At 40.1% G+C, this 18775-nt stretch overlaps 1 protein-coding gene across 1 annotated transcript in view; it reads left to right on the forward strand.

The window, feature by feature from the left end:
- lpp (LIM domain containing preferred translocation partner in lipoma) overlaps positions 1-18775 on the forward strand; it is a 144214-nt gene that overhangs the window by 15379 nt on the left and 110060 nt on the right. The window contains exon 2 of the mRNA XM_058072881.2: positions 2743-2789. The gene's annotated coding sequence lies outside the window, so the exon portion shown is untranslated. The remainder of the gene's footprint in view (positions 1-2742; positions 2790-18775) is intronic.

Here is an 18775-nt window from a genome sequence, read left to right on the forward strand (position 1 = left end):
CAAACCAAACAAACAAACAAAAAAAAAAAAAGTAAAAGCCGGGGCTTAACCAAATGGAAGGCATGTATTTATGCTGCCGCTAAGAGCCTTAATGCTGGAAGATTTGGACTTTAAAGCACGGTTAATGCTGTTACAAGTGTGCCGCCAGAGGTGGAGGGGACTTCCGCACAAAGCTTCGCTTTCGCTCGCTCTCGTCTCATGTCGCATCTTTAGTCCTCACAAAAGGGTTCATTAATGGATTAGGGTTCATTAGTTGCACGATATGTATCCTAGCGTGCATGGTGGATCACGGTAGCGCCACCCATCTCAGTGTTGCACATTAACCCCCCACCCCGACCTCGCTTGAGTTTTCAGTCTGAAAGCTGACGCCCGAGAGAGAGATGGAACCTTACGTGTCAAGTTTGAGGTCACTTATGTTAACAACAGACAGATCCCATACATTAGACGTGCGCCCTAATCTCACAAATAAATCCCCTTTGACCTTGCAAATAACTTCCAACGCCAAAACCCCCCAACACTTTGTCATTACTGCCCTAATGCATGGCATTGTTATGGTCATGAAACAGTCCTAGTGTTCTGCCGCTCCCAAAAGCATTCCACCACTGCCACCAGTAGATTGCGGTTCTTTGGTAAACTCTAATCAAGCTCACTATAAATTGGACCTTTTCAGCAGTCGTTAACTTCTTTTTACACTTATATGCCAGTAAAGAATATTACTTAATGAGGTGGCAGCTTAACCCATCTATTTCTTGTGGGAAAAGGTTTCAACGAGCCGAGCGAGCATATTGTAGAAGTTTGTTCAAATTATATTTGCAGTATTTTCTACCTTTTTGGGCTTTCTTTCCCACATGTCACTCACTAAGCAATACCTGAACATGAGTAACGTTCACTTAGCCGTAAGGCAAGCGTCTATAAATACATCCCCCAGGCTCAAGGTGTGTTCATGGGTATGTATTTTTCATTGGCTGGCTCTACCTTTTCAGGCTATAAACATTAGGATCCAATCAGGCCGTCCACTGTGGGAGCACTTAGAAAGTCTCCATGGAGGCGTCATGTGCGCTTATTCCCATACATCTTTATATTTATTTATGTATACGCTCACTGAAATAGCAGAAGAGGGAGACGTGCTGCGTGAAGGATACCATGAGGCTGTTTTTTGATGTGAAATGTTCAGATTTATTTCCTATGATTTAGAATTGAATTTATATGTCCATAAAAATAAATTTGCAGTTATTAATATTATTATTATTGGAATTCTGATTATTTGAAATTATTATAAAATGTAATTGCACAAATGCAGGAAAAATGCAGCTATTCAATGAAAACCTTAAACGTATTTATTACATTATGAGACAAAAAAGATGTGCATTAATAATAAATGGAATAAAATACGAACATACGTTTTAAAAAAAAGTCTTTACGTGCTTGTTTTTTTACATTGGGCTACATGTTTTAAGAAAACATAATTTTAATAATAATAATAAATTGAATAAAATACAAGCATACTTTACATACTTTAAATAAAAATGTATATGTATGTATAAATATTTTATACATACTTCTGTTCAATAAAAACCCTTGAAATGTTTTTCTTTCCATACAACCCCCCCAAAAAACATTTATCAATGAATTAACTTACTTGCCTCTATAAATGTTACTTTAAGAAAACAACATTATAGTAATAAAATATTGAATTACTAAATAATGAAAAACAGATGTATTATTATTGTTTTTATTATTACCAGTAGAATTACTTATTAAAAAAAAATGAATAGTAGACATACTGCTGTTTTTATGAAATACCTTGAAATCCCTTTCGATAGTCTGGGTATAAAACCAACAACTTGGGTGCGTGCCGGGCTCGTGGCTGCTACAAGGGTGACGACAGGAACACGACATAAAGACCTTTTTTTTGTTTGTTTTTTTTGGTCTCATAACATGAGAATGTTGGAAATAAACTCGGTAGCAAAGTTGAGGAAAAAGTCTTGGTTGTCAGTTGCATGTACTCCAAATTATACTTGCAAAAAAAGTGCGAAGGAGGCATGGATAACATCCAAACTGGCGCCCACCAGTAATTATGATGCGAGTACAAAGAGATTGTTGCCGTCCTAAAGGGAAAAGGGGAGTGTAGGTGTATTAATTTCTATTCCTTCCTGCTTCCTCGGCTCGGAAGTTCAGATGTAGAAAAAAAGTAACAACCTCCCCTCTCCACTCTTCTTCCTCCCCTCCCTTTTTAAGAGAGGAGAAAAAACAACAACTGTCACATTGACTGACGCCAATCGTATGGAGCATCACTGTTCCCTACAGTATATGTGGCAAAGTGGGAAACTGACACTGTCAATTTACAGCAACAAAAGGCTTCCTCAGCAAGAACAACACACATCTTTGGGCCCTGGAGACGAAAAATAAAAAATCATTCCACCCCCACCCTGTACCTGTATCCAAAGCGAATGTAGGACATTCCCAGCACCAGAAATAGAAATTTCAGTCACAATTATGGTCTTTTCAATTTATCCCCTGCAGTCAAAAGTTAGTGTTTAACTTTTTGATTGTGTTAGCGTTTGCACTTTAATGCTATAACTTCCTGCGCGTATATAAACAGGCAAGCGCAAGAAGATGAGCAAACTTCTGCCACCTGAGATTGGACAGCTCCCACCAAGCGGTCCACATGCAAACAAATGTATTTTTACACTTGCGTTGTTCCTTGGCTCATTATTGAAAGTTTTCTTGTTGTTGTTTCAGGGGCCGTGTTGTGTTGAACCTGCCATCGTCTTGTAGTAAAAGTTTGGGTAAGTACAGTACGGTATTTCCTACCCCCTCTTTGTGTTTTCTTTTCACTCCCAAATATTTGTTACTGTAACCTACATTTGTTCAGGTTTAGAAACTATTTCTCATAGGAAAGAATGGAAATGCAGTGGACCTATTTGGCCATGACATGTTAGCACAGGGTGTCCAAAGTATAGCACAGGGGCCATTTCTGGCCCGTGGCTGGGGTTTCATTACCACTTGGCACATTCTGAAAACACAACTACACAAGAAACATTAAAAAAATTGCGGTAACCTTTTAGAAAAATAAAATGTTAGTATAATAAGAAAAACGTCTGAATTTAATGAGAATTAAGTGGTATAAAATTAAATTGAATGAACTGCTCTGCTGGGAATAATGCATAATGGGAAGAAGTTAGTTGTTTTTTTTCATTTTCCGTGTCTTGTAAAAAGTATCATAGCTGTGTAAGTCAGTGTTAAGTTGCTGTGTGATGATTATAGCGTCCTATCTAAGGTGACACTGTGAGTCAGACTGTTTTTTAATGACGATTTCTGATAGGTTGACAAGCTCGTCATGAGTTCCCTTATAGGTCGCGATTGGCTCCTGCCAAAGAAAGAGCTACTGTTTCCTCACTGACTCGTGAGCGGCACAGTATTAGTAGTTCTGAAGTGTAGGAGATGTCATAAGATTATACCCCCCCATCCCACTGTATAAGCAGCAAGTCAAGTTTATTTGTATTGCCCTTAAACACAAAAGAGCCTCAAAGGGCCTTAACAAGCAGGCAACAGTAGATACAGTAGATGATAGACAATAAACAACATCCCTGATCTGAAACCCCATCAGGGCAAGGAAAAAACCCATTAAGGAAAAAGAAACCTTGAGAAGGGACCACAGATGGGTTAATCCCCCTTCTAGGATGACCAGGCTGCAATGGATGTTGAGAGGTTAACATGTGACTGTTAAATATAGTTGAATAGTCCAGGTCCAACAAGTAATGCCATTAGGAGAAGACCGGCATGTTGTGAGCGTAGGTTTCTAGATGGAGCATAGTGTACTATTAGGTCAACCAGATAAGAAGGTGCCAACCCATGTCATATTTTGTATACAAGAAGCAGAACCTTAAAGTCACATCTTAAATGAACTGGGAGCCAGTTTAGGTTGGCTAGTATTGGAGAGATACGGTCAAACTAAGACGTCCTTGTAAGAAGTCGTGCTGCAACATTTTGTACTAACTGCAGGCTTTTGAGACTTGCCATCGGAAGACCAGAAAGCAGCACATTACAGTAATCAAGACGAGACGTGACAAATACATGGACAAGAGTCTTCAGATTTCAAATTCAATCTGAATCCATGAAGTTTTACAGACCACTTTTGATTCTCACGGCAATATGGCACAATGAGCATCCATTATCTGATCAATACGGGTGTTGACCACCAACATTGTATTTGCTGTGCATTATAGTGATAGATATGCTGCTTATGCACTATTGTAACGGACATAATTGCAGTTGTATTTGTGGAATGGACCTTCATGCGGTACTTGGTTGAAAGACCTTTGGTAGCCCGTGCAGCTGTTCCTGTTGTCAGATAAATCTTTCCGAGCCGTGCACACCTGGATGGAGGTGGTGTAAAATCCCCTTGTGGCTGGCAGGGCCACTGTCGCTCATCGCGGCTGTGTGATCCGTGTCTGTTAATGGCCTCCACACAGGTGTTGTCTACTTACCTCGGGGGTACCGCAACCTCGGATCTCATCAGTGGTCATGTACATTCTCAAAAACCTTTGAGTTGAAAAGGCAGCACTCTGATGGACTGCACTCCGCCTTCACTCAATGCTGATCAGGAGAGTACACTGACTTCCAGGTTGCACATAGCAGGGCTTCAAGTCACTGAGAGAGGCTGGTCATCCCGTCCGATGAATTCAGTGACTGCTGTTGTACCGTGAGCGTCAAGCTCAGCACACTCCGCCGAGTGTTTGTTCTTCAAAGGCCGGATTAAATTCAAACTTTTTAACATGCTACCCCCACTAGATATGGCATGAGTTGCAGCATACAAACTTTACATCACTCTTACAAATGGCATACATGTTGGCTTTTTGTGCTGCACGCCTGCTCAGTGGGAAGGAGTAGGAGAGGGGACACTAGCCAAGACATTAGAGCGGGACGCTACTACGCTGCTATACGTAGTATGAGCCACAGGTCATCCTTTATTGTGATGGCTCTTTGAAAGGCATTGATCGGTGTACGTATGCCCATCGCATGCTTTTCCATCGAAATTGGTGGCATCCCTACATATTTGTACCTCTTGTGATATTAAATATGACAAATGCGTACCATTTTTTTATATAATAATTAACTTGCGTCTAATGTACTGGATGTACTTCTCATGTACCACATATACATGTACCATATTTACATCGTATTTAATGTACCGTATTTTACCTCTTAATGTACCATATTTATGTCATGGTTTATATACCATATTAAAATAATATTTAATGGATCTCTAATGTACTGTTTTTACCTCTAATGTACCATATTTATGTCATGGTTTATGTACCATATTTACATCATATTTAATGTACCTCTAATGTACCATATTTGTTGTGGTTTATATACCATATTTACATCATATTTAATGTACCTCTAATGTACTGTATTTACCTCTAATGTACCATATTTATGTCAGGTTTATATACCATATTTACATCATATTTAATGTACATCTAATGTACTGTATTTACCTGTACCATATATACATCATATTTAATGTACTTCTAATGTACTGTGTCCAGATGAGTGAATATGTATTTGCTGAAAATGTGTGAAACACGTGTGAAAATAGAATGCGGTTCTGAATGGGGTGAGCCAAAGAAAACAAAGTACAGTAGTATTTGAGGTGGCACATGAAGCAGCATGATATATGATTGATGGAGATGGTGGTTAGCAGAGATATAGTAAGATAAACACAAGGGAGCGTGCTGATGTTGACTTTTATTGTGTACATACACACTACATAATGTGTCTGTACTAAAAAGCCATTACCCTCCAATAACAGCCCTTTTAAACTATGTAAAAGAATGTATTACCACAAATTAAGTGAGCATTAGGTATATTAATTAATCCTATATCGACTCTCTTTATCTGCCGATTAGCCGACTCTCTGTTGCCGATACGACTCTGAGTATTGTGTTTGCGTGCGCTGATAAGGCTAATGGCTGCGCTCTAATTGATTTGAGATATATCTCATCTTAAAGTGGCGCAAATGCAGCGTGGTGGAGGTTTGGCTGTCGACACAAAGTTGCAGGGGTGCCGCTCCCCCCCAATTGGTCACTGAGTGGTAACAGTGCATAGGTTTTTTTTTTTTTTATCCGATGCATTCAAGAAGTTTTCCCAACACATCTATGTTCAATATTTCCATAACAAAACAAAACAGATGGCCATTAGCTCAAATGCGAGCTCGTCTTGACTGAATGTGAAAATGTTGGAACAGGTGGTCCACTTTCATCCTAGCAATAACACACTGGCTCCATGAGACAGACCTTCATATAGACGAGCCGTTCTTCTACTCTTCTTTGTCTAAGTCCCCAATACAACACGCATGCATGCACACACGGGGGCATAACGCATGTGATGCAGTTTTGTCTTTGTGCAATATTTGTTGTTGTTTGTACATGTAGTGGGTGTTTTCTATCAGGCCCGTAGTACAACACTATTCATATTTTATACAGCCGATTTTGGACAGGAGGATTTAGTGACATTTAAGACACATGATTTTTTAATTGTCATCAATTATTCACTGCCCCCTTTTCTTTTGTGCCTCACCAACTTTTCAACCTCTTTGTGTGCTCGTACCCCTTTACAAAGCAAATGCTGGAAATAGACACAATAACTTCTGGGGTGATTTAACAATATTATAATGTTACAGTGGCTGCACGCGGACGAGTGGTTGGCGCGCAGGCCTCACAGCTAGGAGACCGGAGTTCAATTCCATCCTCGGCCATCTCTGTGTGGAGTTTGCATGTTCTCCCCGTGCATGCGTGGGTTTTCTCCGGGTACTCAGATTTCCTCCCAAAAACAGGCTAGGTTAATTGGCGATGGCAAATTGTTTGGTTGTTTGTCTATATGTGCCCTGTGATTGACTGGCCACCAGTCCAGGGTGTACCCCACCTCTTGTCCAAAGACAGCTGGGATAGGCTCCAGCATACCCGCGACCATCTCAATTACCAGACCACTACACTGCTTAGTTATCACTGCCCATTTCACATGTTCAAAGATAGCATCTTTATCGTTCTTGATGGTTCCTACAATAGGGCAGCATTTTACCATCTTTTTTTCCTGTTATTTTAATGTAGATTTCTCTGTAGTTTGTGCACAGTTAGCGGTAAGAACGACACAAACAAAGTTGGATTTGACAAACTGTAACTGTAGATTTGTGCTACTAATAACCATTAAGAAAACTTAAAAAAAAAAAGCCGAAGAAAATAGCAGCGGCTTAGAATTACAAACCGTGGTTTACCTGCTGACAGAATTTGGTATCATCAATGATGGTAACTGTTACTCCTCGGGCCCTATCTGGCAAACTTTTTTGCCGAGGTGAATAGTCTGCCTCATGCTTGGCAGACATGCAACGTGTCCGTTTTTGTCATCTCTTGTCTCCAAACCATCAGGAAGAAGGCTTACTCCGTGCAATGGTCAAGGACCTTGCCGTGGTTGTTCCATAGAACAACGGCATCAATGGAATGAGACCTTTTGTCAGTCATACAGTCTTATTTTAAAATGAAATGAGTAGATTACGATACTTTGTCATGTAGTTTTTTGTTGTGGTTTTCTTGAAAGTAAGTAAGTAATGTTAAGTCAACCTTAACAATAAATCCTAGCATAGTGTTATGATCACGTAAGGTGGAAGCAGCGTTTGATGAAGTTGGCTTTAAAAAAGAGAATTTAGGAGTTAGTTTTTTCTGCCGTGCACCGTCCACTTCACATCCTTTTGATAACCGTCATTTTTCATCCTTGACAATGGCGCTGCAAAGCAAATGTGTGCAATTATGTCGTTTGGGCTAAAGATAGATTACAGTTATTTTCCTCACCTCAGAACAAACTGTTGTTGTGTGTGCATCTTCTAACCACGTGCACCCTCTGACCCCTGTGCATGTGCAGTGCAGAGTCTTATGTCCAGTAATGTACAGGGAACGTAAAGAATAATGAACTGGCCCCCTCCATGCCGAACTTTAATGTGTATTTCAGCCAATTTAAAAATATCACAGTGGTCTCAAAGTGGACTGGAGGAGCCTCCTGCATTCCTGAGCTCGCCAAGGATGCTGGTTGCTTTTCTCCAAAGTGCCTTCTTGCATTCCTGGCCCACACTGGGACAGTACGGGCCAGATTCTTGAAGCGGCGGATGAGTCGCCAGGCTTACGGCCAAAGTGAATTTCAAGAATGCTTTAGCGAACGCCAGCGAACGCTTCGCTGTTTTTGCTGGGCCTGATTGACATCGTAGAGGTGATTGTCATCGACTTGTATTTGAATATGCTCTAGTGCTTATAGACTCAAAGAAATCCTCCTCTGGGATTGCTTTATTTCCTTTCATGCGTTTTTCTTTCCGTCCCAGCAGCAGCCTACTTTGCCTGGTAAACATCTTTTCATCGATACCGTATACTGTAACACCAGCTTTGATTCATACTCTTTACAATCTTGTTGACTCTGTATTATCAGGAATCATACTAAGCAAGCAGATTACCCAATATTTCACAGATGGAAATGCCAAAAATGAGAGAGGTAGTTGGAAGGTTTAAAATGATAGATAGTGTCAACAAATGTAAAGCAAAAACATGAACTTGTAATGGAATTTAAATGGAAACGATAAAAAGGGTTAATTAATCAGATCATCATTCAGTCAGGTATATTTCCAAACAAAATGCAAACAGCCAACATTGGACCAATTTTCAAAACTGGAGAAAAACATATATTCACAAGATACCGACCAGTTTCCTTTTCTCCCGCAATTTTCCAAAATCATTGAAAAGCTATTCAACATCAGTTTGGGAAGATTCATGAAAAGGATGAATTACTCTGGGATACAGAGCTAACAATACAATTTCCATAGCACGTATTGAATTGAAAGAGAATGTTAAAATGTTAATTTACAAAATATCTAATTGTGGTTGTTTGTTTGAGGATAAGCGATAAGAAAATGAATGAATGAATATCTAATTGTAAGTAATTCAAATATTTGCTGAGATTTTTATGAAAAAAGCTAATTTTGAGGGCAACATTTACATTTTTTTTGTATCTTTACATTCATTTATTTATTTGTGTATTTTTATTTTCAGTGTCATTTTCATCTTCAATTTTTTTCATTTCAATTACATTTTTAATAAAAAAAGAAAATATATGACGAATAAAATAAAATAAAAAATATATATATAAAAGCTAATTTCGAGGGCAACAATTATTTATTTTTAATATAATTTAATGTTTTATTTTTGTGACACATCATCAGTAGTGTACCATTGAATCACACAGGATGTTTTGGCCTTTCATCAAAGGAGGCCAACTACAGCCTGGGGGGGTGGATTGAGGCAGTGAAAAACCATCCCGTCCACCGGGTTGTCGCTCGGCCTCCCTTCTTCCCCCCACAGCCTATCCTTGGCGAAGGGCAGGAAGGGTTAGTTAGGGTCGTCAGGCGGGCACCTGCCTTCATTGGTGTTTGGATGATGGCCCACTGAGAAGCCCACTGAGTGGCCCATGACACTTCCAGATATCTCATCGCCAACACCTGGCGTCCCATGTGTGCCCCCCTTTCCATTGAGCCCAGCAAGGGTCCTGGGACTTGATCAACAGCCACTGACTTCTGCTTTCGGCCACTTCATAAACTGATCTTATTGTCTGCCACAGAGCCTGTCCATGAATGCCGAGGTCTGTCATAAGCCTGATGGTAGAGGAAGCCACAGAGGAAGTACTTCGGTACCTAAGTACAATACCGAAAAGTCGACAATTGTAATATGATAATGTGTTTAAGTGTCGTACACTTCCTTGTAAACATCCATCACTCATGAGTGATTTATATGGTGGGTGGTTGGGGTGAGGGGGAGTCCACAGTGTGTCTGACGAGGTGGTCCATAAAGTGTGACGCTAATGAACGTTGTACTTATTTGCTTATTACACGTTGCCTCAAGTGTTTTCCATTCATCAGCGCCTGTTTAACAAAGAGCCCTGATTGCTCTGTTGTGGCACACGCTATCTTGGGATTTTTTGCACCTCATTAGCATCACATTTGGCACATTCGGATGAGCGAGGCTGGCAGTGCAGTGGTGTCGCAGGGGTAATATGTTGCTTTTATTCCCGTTCTCAGTGTTTACTCTTTCCCTCCCTCGGCCCTTTCTTCTTCTGCTCAGCCTGAATAATGACTCTGAACTCAAAGCGGCCACTTTCTCGAGTGTGTGGATGCTCTCAGTGTCATCAAAGTGTTCCTATTCATTCATTAATTTTCTACCGCTTATCCTGACGAGGGTCGCAGGGGGGGCTGGAGCCTATCCCAGCTGTCTTGGGGTGAGAGGTGGTGTACACCCTGGACTGGTGGCCAGCCAATCACAGGGCACATACAGACAAACAACCATTCACACTCACATTCATACCTATGGACAATTTTTAGTCGCCAATTAACCTAGCATGTTTTTGGAATGGGGGAGGAAACCAGAGTACCCGGAGAAAATGCACACATGCACGGGGAGAACATGCAAACTCAACACAGAGATGGATGAGGGTGGAATTGAATCTGGTCTCCTAGCTGTGTGGCCGGCCCGCTAACCACTCGTGCACCGTGCAGCATTTGTTCCATCATGAAGCATTTAATAACTTTTTGTGATTGGTGTAGAAGTGTAGACAGAGATGGCTGAGGGTGGAATTGAACTCGGGTCTCCTGGCTGTGAGGCCTGCGTGTTAACCACTTGTTCTCCGTGCAGTCCGGGTCACATACAGCTAGTCAAAAATGACATTAAATTGTCAGATTTATTTTAAAATAGGAAATAAAATAAAAAAAAAAAAATGTGTGTCCCATCTTGAGACCATGTGACAAGCCCTGCTATCGACAATAAACTTGGATATACTTTAGAGTAGTCCATGTCCAGCTTGTATAGCAGTGTATTTTGCTCTGCCTCACAGTCTGGGAGTACATGTTGGAATTCATGCAACTCCCTCTCGTAGTGTTGTGACTCAGTTTGATGTGCGGCTACTTTGACGTCCCTATCACGAAGATGATGCATGGTATGCTGCATGGTAGGCTACTGCCACCACGCTTGAGAAACAGTTATCTTACTACGCGGTCATTTTGTGTGATGTGTCCCAACTGTATCAGGAAGGAGATGCATGGTATGCTGCATGCCGTTATTCCTCAATAGACTCAATAACAAAAAGGAAAGTGCCATAGTACGTGTTATTGGATACTGTAAATAATTTGGACTGTAATGGTACAGTCCGAGGACAATCTGTTTATGTTCAAAAGTCCAAATGCTATCATATAAAGAACTCAGAGACTGCTTTTGCTAATTTTGTAGACCCGGATGCTGTTCCGACACATGTTTTTGCACTGAGTATTGTTTTTAGAGAAGCACCCAAAACCCAAGTGGAGTTGCAGGATAATGCACAGCTGAGGAAAGTGTGAGCGAAAAAGGAGTAAATAAGACATGCTTAGGATGGACAGATTAGATGATGATAGCCCCGAGTGATTAAGAGGCTGATACGGATACCCTGCTTGCTAGCAGCCAGCGCCCTTGGATTGCTTTAGAGGCAGTGGGAGAAGATAAACAGCCTGAGCCATGAGTCAATTAAGCCTAAAGCCCTCCAAAAACAACTTGTTTAAGTTTGCTGTTCAATTAATCTGCCTTGGGGCAGGGGAGGGGCGGGGTGAAAGTGCTGCAGAGTGAGCAGTGAGAGGCGAGGCCAAACAACTGGATGTCCGAAGCAAAGGCCAAAACATTTAACTAAGCCAGAGGATGCTGCACAGATGCTCTGGCAAGCACAAACACACCATTTTTAGCACTTTGTTTTCCTTCTGTGTCAGTGTCCCCTACTGCCTTATCCCGCCCTCATCCCCTTAACAAGAGTCACCTTCCCAAAAACTGCTGTAGAGATACAAATACATCATAATTGATGAGGTTATTATTACTATCACCTGTTTTAGTGACCCCCTGGAAAGAAAAACTGCAGTGTCTCAGAAATTGATGAACGTATTGGAAACAGTATATTTTGTTAAGAAATTTTGCTGCATGCTTTGTATGGGAAAAGGTGGCGCCATCTGGTGGACAATCATACAAATCTAAAGAATGTTTCCTTACTACAGGGTCAGGCAAAATGATCTTACACATTTGTAGATTAAATAAAAGGCAAATAAAGCAAAGAAACAAAGTGTTTTTATTTTCTAAAAGTACATATAATTCTGTTTCCATTCTGTTTACCATTCTGTTTCATTATGTTAAAAATTAAATCAGTTCTGGCGGTGTGAGGTCGGCCAGTTGATTTTCATTTCACCGCAGATCCAGTAGCTCTGAAGTTGGTAACCCATAAAAAGATGGTACGGGATCATGTCTACCAAGATTGAAGTGCAAATGGAACGCATTTACAGATTTGTTTGTTTTGATAAACATTTCCACAATGAAAGTGCGATGCTCACCAGTCATGGCAACAACTGAAAAAGAAATGAAAAACAATGGCATTATGAAGAAACAAAACAAAATGGCATTATATGTACTTTTTGAAAATAAAAACACTTGTTTCTTTAATTTATTTGCCTTTTATTTAACCTACAAATGTGTCAGATCATTTTGCCTGACCCTGTATAAATGTATGATAATATCTATATCGATTACTAATACGTGAAAGCTACCAGGATTCGCTTAGTTTAGCAGTGCAGCTGAGTGTGAGGGTGTATGTGTGCAACTCAGGCTGGATGAGTCAATTTTCACCAGGTTTGACCGTGTCTTTTATAATGCAAGGGTCATTTTACAATGGACGACAGGCACCTTTTTTCTTGCATCAGCTCGCATCCATGTCACATGCCTTCAAAATAATAGCGCTCCTTTTCACTTTTGTCGGAACAAGATAAGGGTGTCATAAAAATATCACGTTGGCTCGGAAGCCAAAAACTGTAGATCAGGACATCACTATAAATTATACAATAACTTGCAATGGGAATTTTTTGATTTTTGTCATGAGAAACAAATTTGTCACTTTGCCATTTTTAGCCAATTCAAGGAACAGCAAAATAAGTACATTAAAAAAATACATATATAAAAATAACAAATACCCTCTGACAAATTCCACACAAACAAAAAAACGAATGGCATGAAACATCCCTAGGAACTCTTCAGGGTTAATAAATGCAGTCAGCATAGCCAAATCTTCAAGTGTTCTAAACATTCATAAAAATGCTCAATCTAAAAATTCATAATTAAAATAATAATAAATACAAATAAAATAAATAACTTGAAAATAAAATCAATCAATTATTTAAAATAATAATAAAAAAGTAAAAACTTTTTGTGTGGAATAAAATATTTATAAAATGTTATAGAATAATAGAAAGATAATAATAGATAATAGAAAATAAGTCATTTTAATACATTGAACTATTTGTCAATTACAAATATTTTTTGATTAAACAAAAAATAAGTACATTAAAAAAATACATATATAAAAATAACAAATACCCTCTGACAAATTCCACACAAACAAAAAAACGAATGGCATGAAACATCCCTAGGAACTCTTCAGGGTTAATAAATGCAGTCAGCATAGCCAAATCTTCAAGCGTTGTGAACAATTGCTGTAAATCAGTCGGCTCTATTAGCGAGCTAGAGTACAGACTTAGAAGCGAGGGCCACAATGGGTCAATGCCCCTTGCACCGAATGCTGAACACCAGCCCGAGTCACCTACTTCCACTTAAAATAGAGCGCAGCGCCGGGGCGTGTTTTGTTTGGTAATAGTAACTCATGTTTGATTGTTTGCGGGGTGGATTAAACCCGACTAAACTCTGCGCCAGGCCTGCAGCTATCAACATCTCTCAAAGTGCTCGTTCTGCAGACACATTCTTTAAAAAAAAAAAGGTCCAAATTTTGGATCAGTCAATCAGTCATGCAAGTACAACATACAAAAAAGCACCACTTGCTGTCTCTGCAAGCTCCAAATAAAATGAGTCAACAAGGCGGTTCAAGCGGAGGTTAGGTGAAGTATTGTGGCGCGGTAGATTTCACGCTGATGCAATGTAATCTCTTACAGTGATACAGTACGCTGATGAAACACATCTGATGACTTTTTCTCCCTTTTTCATACGCCCGAACATCAACTTTGCTCAATCCGAGGCTGTGAAATAAAAGTCCCCACCCCCACCATCGCCAGCTTCAGCGCAGCTATTGTGCGTGTGAAAAGGGAGTATGAGGAAACCTTGGTTGGCTGTGACATGATGAAGTTTTGGGGCCCGGAGCTGCTCATTGTTATGTACCGTGCGTGTGCGCACGGACGCCCAATATAGAGAGACCGGAGAAATGGCTGCCAACTTCCCCGGGCCCGTCTCCCAAGAAAGTATTGTTCACGCGATTGAAGTAACACCTGAGAGTGGAGACAAACGGGATAAATCACCTTTTGTCAGCCTCTTTCATCAGGCCAGGTCCAAAAATGAAATCATACTCTGGCTCCCATTGTTCCAATGCTAGTGCGGGTAGCACTAGCATCTGTATTCTGTAAACAAAGTGCTATTGATGAGTTGCCGGGGAACGGGATTAGGTCCCCAATAGACTTTAGAATAAAGGGATTGACGGCGAGTGTTGCAGCCGGGGATCAAACAACGCTGGAGTCGATACCTGTGATACCGCAAGACGTCTTAATCTCGTCTAAGTACCGCAGTGATAAATCAACGTGCTAATTGCTTGAAGTCATAGATGGCGTCAAACACAATGAAACGAGTGCAGCGATTGGGCTTTAAGGAAATGCGTCGCGTCAGCAGCAACAGCATATGTCTGAGACTGAGAGGAAATCCTCTAATCCGTGTGCGTTGGACTACAGTATCTCCTGTTTACGTCTTTTTGGCATTCGGCTGTGCTCCGTTTGGTTGTTGTGCAGTTTGATGCAACTTGCAGGAGCATCTGGTCAGCGAGCGGACAGGAAAACTTGTTTACAGCTACTTTCTCTTCTGCAAAGATTTTAACTGTAAATAAGCAGTATCCAGCCCCCCTTAGACGCCAAGCGCTTTGTGTAAGCAAAGCCAACATAGCCTGTCCCCTCTGGACAAAAAAGTTGCATATTAAAAGGTCACTACTGTGAAAAATGACTTTTTAAAGATGTTCAAACAGTGTTCCATAGCCTGTTTATGGGTACCAAAGATGAGCCTCAAAATCTACACCAGGGATATCCAGCCACTTTATTTTCTGAAGATTTTTTTGTAAAATCAAGTCTTTATTCCCATAATATGTATACTTTATTCTCACTTTCTGCTAGCAAACCAAATTTTCCAAAAATCACAACTTTTGTTTTTGTGTTTTTCATAATGTTACAACTTAAAATGTTTTTTTTCTTTAACATTTCAGCTCTGTGCTACAAAATATATTTTTCCTCATAATACAAGTTTGTATTATTTTTTTTCTTGTTAGAATATGGCTTAATTATGGCTTTCTCTCAACTTTCTTCCATCCCATAATATTTTGACCTTTCCCCAACCAAATGCCCAAAATACAACTTTATTTAGTTTTGTTTGTTTCTCATAATATTACTACTTTTTTTTTACACCTATATATTTTTTCTTTAAAATTTCAACACGGCACTACTAAAATGACAACTAAAATATTTTTTGGGATAATATTCCGTGTTTATGCTGGCAACGTTTCAACTTTTTTCCCATTAATTTTGACTTTATTCTCATAAAATAACTAGTTCAACTTTCTTCTTCTACATTTTATTCTGGTAATTTTGACTTTATTCTCGTAACATTAGAACTAATTGTCCAAAAAATGTTTTTTTTGTTTTTATTATAATATCACAATTTCTAAAAAAATTTAATCTTTTGATACTAATGATATTCCGTTATTCGCGTAAAATAATAAAACAATACGGGACCTTTACCTTGCATTTAATTGCTTCATTTTCCAGAAACATTCCACAATATTAACTTATTAACTCAAATGGTTAAATTTATTTAATAAAACTTAACATCTTAATCTCTGCATGTTTGATGCTTGTTTTGCTGATTGTCACATGCTAAAAGCTCCCAGTTCTGTTTACTATTCCCTCATTATGTGGCCTGCCATGGGGCAACATGGGTTCATTATCTCCCCGTGAGGTGCTCAACGGTACTGCAGGGGCAAGCCTGAACCAGGCCACATGAATATTGAAGCCCTGTCTTGTCTCCCTTTAATCTCCTTTAATGGCTGTCCTCCAGTACTTGGCTGGGATATCATGATTATTAATTGTGTTCAACTGGAAATATTCCCACTCGCAAGATCATGCCCGTTCATATAAATATCAGCAAAGCCGTCATAGAAAGTATCAAGTCACCAATGCCATCTTCTAACACTTACTGAGCATTGCAGAAGAAAAGAAAAACAACAATTAGTACATCAGCATACTCCTGGTAACAATAAAAGTCATGTAGTTGTTAACATAACAAGCTCCAGGACAAGGCCTGTCACATGACACCCATGCACGGCGACTTGATGTGATGTTTAATCAATGCCAGGCAAGCGTCGCTCGCTTACAGATAGGCTTTACTGTTTCGACTTTGCCAGAATCCTCCTCCGAAGCCAATGCGCTGATTTGCTTATTTGCCACCGATCCCTGTTTGACACACGCAGCTGCAGGCCACCGTTGGATAATAGCCTGTCATTGTCAGCGCTGTCATCTCTGGATTAACACTGGATTTTAATTCCCGAGTCCTCTTGCGGGCCAAAAAAACCCAACAACAAATAAACCCAGCCGATTGACATTTTGAGACGCAAAGACCCAACCTATGAGCAAACAAGACCAAACAAGTCAACACAAAGTCAAACACCCATCATTCTGCAACACGTTAAAGCCAGACTTGACTTTTCCCAGTCAAATTTGCGGAATTACAGTTGTTTTTGAAATAATTATTCAACAGAATAATGTCTTTGAATGCGTCTTCTGAATGCCTTATATTTGTATTTTAATTAATTTAGCAATTTTTATGTTTGGAGTAACCAACAGATACGAGGACATAACCAAGTGACACACACCAAACCATGGAAGAAGAAAGAACAGATGCGCCATACGTCCGTTGTCTTCCACTTTTTAAGGCTCATTTAGTCGTACTGTACGACAAAGCGTCTACTGCTGTGAATATTCAGATACTATTATGTTAGCTTGTCATCGAAGCCCGATTCTGGTCATGTGACGGTGATGTCATCGTTTAGAGTTTTACGGTTTTGCTAGTCCAAACGGAAATGGAGACCTGGAGTTTTCAGATTTTCCCCACTCCAGTAGCCGTTTTCAAGAATGACCGCTTCAGGTCAACCGAGTGCGAATGACTGATGCAGTCCTGTTTGTCACTGTTGTTGTTATGGGAATTGTTGCTGCTGCTGTTTTTGTCTCTCTCTCTCTACTGTCTCACACCCTCTTCTTCTTTTCTGTGTCTTTTATTGCTGTGGTCCGGCCGCTCCAAATTCGCATAACAAAAACATCAAATAATGCCAAATAAAATTTCATAGTACAGGGAAGTTGTAGCTTACATCTTTCTTGACAGAGCAAATCTGTTTAGCATGTAAGGGCATTTAGATCAACAATACTATCTGCCCCAATGGCTGGATGGGACATAAAAAAAAGGGAGGCTAAAGCGATCACATACTTTCCCGTTTTGACCTGAAAATGTTTCAGTGTAATAGTGAAGAGAAAAAAGTTACCGATAAATAAAAAGAAACAGTGATGTTGTCCTCCAGTGTTACAACGTTGGACTAGGAATCCTACTATGTATTCTTCCGCCACGTGCAAATAACTAGTACTCTTTCTTTTCGAACAGAATTGAGAGTTTATGGTGTGTAGCCACCAAACATCAGAACAGTGTCATTAATGTAGCATTCGATGATGAACGAGGCTGTTTGAATATAGAACATCAGTAATATGCCTTGAAAATACTCCTATTCCAAATAAAACTCTATTGATACGTCTGCTTTTGAAACCCAAAGTAACATCTCCAGGATCATGGATTTGTGCCACCAGAGGTGCGGCCTTCATTCCAGCCTTTCATTCCTGCATCTACCTGAATGTTACGCATGATAATCAAGAGGCTGCAATATTGATTTGCTGAAAATATGAAACGCTCTCTCTTTGTTTGTCGTTGCCGTGTTCTCCCTTTTTAAAAGGCCGCCATCCTCGGCGGAGGCTTGCGGGAGCGGCTTTCCGGGGCTGCGCGCGTGGTGATATATTTACAGCTGTCACTCACTAACCTCCCGAGACGCACATGAGATAAACTCCCGAGACGTCGCATCTAACCACTCGCAGTATCAAGGAGCTCGCACTCCACTCCACCGCCGTCGCGCAAAGCCGTCCCGTTCTTTTTGATTCATCCCGAGCCGACGCCAGCTGTCAGTCAGCATGAAAGTCAGATTCAGCGTATTTACAGGAAAAAGTTGTTCTGCTGTCATTGGGGAGCAAAGGCCAACAACTCAAATCAACCACTCAACAGCTGGTTGGAAGGGGGGAAAAAACATCACACGCATTTTCACAAGTTTTAGCAGATACTTTAACCTTACCATGATCATATCAATGCATTTTCACATAAGATGGAAGGTTGTGGAAAGTTTGGCAGGCAAACTCTTTTGTTGTTCCAAAGGGTCAGAAAAAAACACATAGTAAATAATCCAAACAATCCAATTCATTCTATCTTCAGAATGATGCAGTACAGTTTATGTAAAGTATTGTACAATTATCGAAACAGTGTCCTAAAACCAGGGCAATATTTCAGCAAAAATATCGTCAGAACATTTTGTCTAATTAGAATACTGTTCGAGT

The sequence above is a fragment of the Doryrhamphus excisus genome, linkage group LG4 (genome assembly GCF_037039965.1).
Source record: "Doryrhamphus excisus strain RoL-2023G ecotype Guam linkage group LG4, RoL_Dexc_Guam_v1.1, whole genome shotgun sequence".
NCBI classification, from domain to species: Eukaryota; Metazoa; Chordata; class Actinopteri; order Syngnathiformes; family Syngnathidae; genus Doryrhamphus; species Doryrhamphus excisus.